General features: G+C 41.4%; 1 pseudogene; it reads left to right on the top strand.

Moving 5' to 3' along the window:
• Positions 1–1615: 1615 nt before the first annotated feature.
• Positions 1616–1950, top strand: LOC149179910 (RNA polymerase II transcriptional coactivator KIWI pseudogene; annotated as a pseudogene).
• Positions 1951–3895: the final 1945 nt, after the last annotated feature.

Raw genomic sequence — 3895 nt, 5'->3', positions numbered from 1 at the left:
CTTGATATGCGGTAATTTACGATGGGAGGTGGTAAGGGGCGATAAGATCACTATCGGTCTCAATGTTATCAAAGGCCTTGCAGGAGATCACATTTTATCTGTTCCAATTTTACAACGCCTTAACAATTTTGGGTTATACTTTTTGGAACACATTAGGGGCCAACACAACTTTATTCTATCTCTTTCAAGTTGGTCGCATTCCAAGGACCTTGGACTTTCGGTGTCTTTAGATGCCAAATGGGAGAAATACCGATGCAAACTTTACCATGCAGGTATCACGTTGATTAAGAAGGATGGCCAATTGGTATGGGGTGGGTGCGAGTTTGTATGTAACATATTTGTCAAAGAAATATATTCATTCATCTCTTAGGATAAGGATTAACAACATTGATTCATGGATGACTCAAATGTGGAGATGGGAAACTCCATTAAAAATTAAATATTTTGTATGGTTAGTTTTCCATAATTGGATACTTACATGGGATAACCTCTCCAGGAGAGGTTTACAAGGGCCTGAGATTTGTTCTTTGTGCAGAGGAGTGAACGAAGATGTCGATCACCTTTTTCATACATGCTCCTTTGTTGTTTCGGTTTAGAAAGAGGTTTCCAAGTCCCTCAAAATTAATTGTGGTGGATAGATCCTCCATCTGTTACTGCCTATCTCAATGGATTGAGGATCAACGTGAATATAGGGAACTACCATTGTACATCTTCTAGGGAATCTAAAGGAGAAAAAACGCTAGAATATTTGACAATGTGATGCAGGAGCATCCGGACACCTCAGTGGAAAAAAATTAGAGAAATAAGACACTTAGACAACCACAGGGACAACCAGGCCAACCTTGAACAAGATTCGGTTAATGAACTAATTTTAGTTAATAAAATCAGTTAAAACTGAATGTATGTATAACAAGAACTTAAGGATTCATTAGTGAATCAAGAAAGGGAGGAGAAGAACCTGATTTGGTTAATGAACTAATTTTAGTTAAAAAAATTAGATAAAACTGAATGTATGTATAACAAGAACTTAAGGATTCATTAGTGAATCAAGAAAGGGAGGAGAAGAACCCTGTGCATGTGAGAAAGGGAAAAATGTAGTTGCTGGAGAATTCTTGATTAAGGCTGAGATGCCTTAATTTGTAATTGAGTTTGTACATAATAAAAATGTGTTTTATGTGAACTTGTGTCTATGTATTGTTTGCTAGCGTTTTGTTTTGTTTTTTGGAGCCATGATCGATGGGCAAAGAAGCCTCTGATTCTCTGAAGTAAAGCACAACAAAGGAATAAGTTCTAGGATCAAAATCTGTGGACACCTTGAAGAGTCGGTGGTCATGGCGGGTCTTTCGCTAATGTGTGGGGACTGCGGGCACCAACTAAGAAGTGTACAGGAAGCCCAAGAGCATGCTGAACTAACTAGCCACGCCAATTTTTATGAATCGACTGAAGCTGTGCTTAATCTGGTGTGCACTGCCTGCGGGAAGCCCTGCCGCTCCAAAATCGAGACGTGAAAGCCAAAGGCTCTTCCGGCAATGTTGTGACTGATAGCGAGAACGTGGGCATGGGAACAGCCGAGCGGCTGTATTGACCAATCGTCATTCTCGGTCAGTAGGTTTTGGTGTGGTTACAACAGTTTGGCCGACAAATATGTCGAAATGGGGGAAGCGAAAGAATGACTATGTCGGGACTAATGATTCTGAGGGCGATGGCGAGTCTCCTGTGAAGAAGAAAGGCAAGAAGAATTTTGTCCTGGATGACAGTGGTGCAAACGAGATTTGCGAGTTATCGAGGAATCGCAAAGTTTCTATAAGAATGTGGCAAGGAAAGATTTTTGTGGATATTCGTGAGTTTTACACGAAGGAAGGGAAGCAGCTGCCTGGAAAGAAAGGTATTTCATTGTCGTTGGATCAGTGGGAGGTGCTGCGCAATCATGTTGAGAAGGCCGATATCTAATGGATAAGAGCGGCAACAAGAATCCGCAGCTGAAGCAACAACAACTAATAACTTTGAGAAGGAAGTTCGTGTGTGGATGAAGAATGAGAGAAGCGTTTCTGAGAGGCTTCGTGGGCCCATAACCCATAGGCCTCAAGGATGATTTATTGGGGAAATGGGATTTTGGTTCACCCCAGAATCTCGTCCTCATCAAGTGGTATCAGAGCGGGAAAATATTTCCTGCGGAGAGGAGTTTTTGCATGTGAAGAAAGAAGAGGTACAGTTTTGTTGAAGATTTGTAAGTTTGTAATTTTTTATTTTATTTTGTGAAGGTGAGAAGATTGCAGCAAACCTGGGGTAGGAGTGCACAATGGGTTCAAGAGGAAAGAACCAGAGGGATGCCAAAAGACTAAGCTCAGGAGAGAAGCTTGGTAAGGCATCTGGTAGCAGGGAGGACTTGGTATTGCAGAGGTTTGGTTGCAGCTCACATGAGGCAGTTCCACTGAAGAAGTGAAATAGTGGGTAGAATTGCTAAGAACAAGGAAACGAATATGACCAGGAGTTCATAATTTTTTCTTTTGTCCCTCGGGAGCATATGACCAGGAGGTCATAATTTTTGTACCTCGGGAGTCTGATGCAGGAGCATTCGGACACCTCAGTGAAAAAAAATTAGAGAAAGAAGACACTTGGAAAACCACATGGACAACCAAGCCAACCTTGAACAATATTCGGTTAATGAATTAATTTTAGTTAAAAAAATCAGTTAAAACTGAATGTATGTATAACAAGAACTTAAGGATTCATTAGTGAATCAAGAAAGAAAGGAGAAGAACCTGATTCGGTTAATGAACTAATTTTAGTTACAAAAATCAGTTAAAACTGAATGTATGTATAACAAGAACTTAAGGATTCATTAGTGAATCAAGAAAGGGAGGAGAAGAACCCTGTGCGTGTGAGAAAGGGAAAAATGTAGTTGCTAGAGAATTCTTGATTAAGGCTGAGATGCATTAATTTTGTAATTGATTTTGTACATAATAAAAATGCGTTTTATGTGAACTTGTGTCTGTGTATTGTTTGCCAGCGTTTTGTTTTGTTTTTTGGAGCCATGATAGATGGGCAGAGAAGCCTCTAATTCTCTGAAGTAAAGCACAACAAAGTAATAAGTTCTAGGATCGAAATTTATGGACACCTTGAAGAGTCGGTGGTCATGGCGGGTCTTACACTAATGTGTGGGGACTGCGGGCACCAACTAAGAAGTGTACAGGAAGCCCAAGAGCATGCTGAACTAACTGGCCACACCAATTTTTATGAATCGACTGTAGCTGTACTTAATCTGGTGTGCACTGCTTGCGGGAAGCCCTGTTGCTCCAAAACCGAGACGTGAAATCCAAAGGCTCTTCCGGCAATGTTGTGACTGACAGCGAGAACGCGGGCATGGGAACGGCCGAGTGGCTGTATTGACCAATTATCATTCTCAGTCGGTAGGTTTTGGTGTGGTTACAACAGTTTGGCCGATGAAGATGTCGAAATGGGGGAAGCGAAAGGATGACTACATCGGGATTGATGATTCTGAGGGCGATGGCAAGTCTCCTGTGAAGAAAAAAGACAAGAAGAATTTTGTCCCGGATGATAATGGTGCAATCGAGATTTGCGAGTTATCGAGGAATCACAAAGTTTCTGTAAGAATGTGGCAAGGAAAGATTTTTGTGGATATTCGTGAGTTTTACACAAAGGACGGGAAGCAGCTGACTAGAAAGAAAGGTATTCCATTGTTGTTGGATCAGTGGGAGGTGCTACGCAATCATGTTGAGAAGGCCGATATCTGATTGATAAGAGCGGCAGCAAGAATCCGCAGCTAAAGCAACAACAACTAATAACTTTGAGAAGGAAGTTCGTGTGTGGATGAAGAACGAGAGAAGCGTTTCTGAGAGGCTTCGTGGGTCCATAACCCATAGGACTCAAGGAC

This window comes from Pinus tabuliformis, chromosome 3_2 (assembly GCF_031772625.1).
Source record: "Pinus tabuliformis cultivar Carrire ecotype Pingquan chromosome 3_2, CPIR1, whole genome shotgun sequence".
NCBI lineage: Eukaryota > Viridiplantae > Streptophyta > Pinopsida > Pinales > Pinaceae > Pinus > Pinus tabuliformis.
Note: the sequence above shows the minus strand (reverse complement) of the source record. Positions and strands in the feature narration are given on the sequence as shown.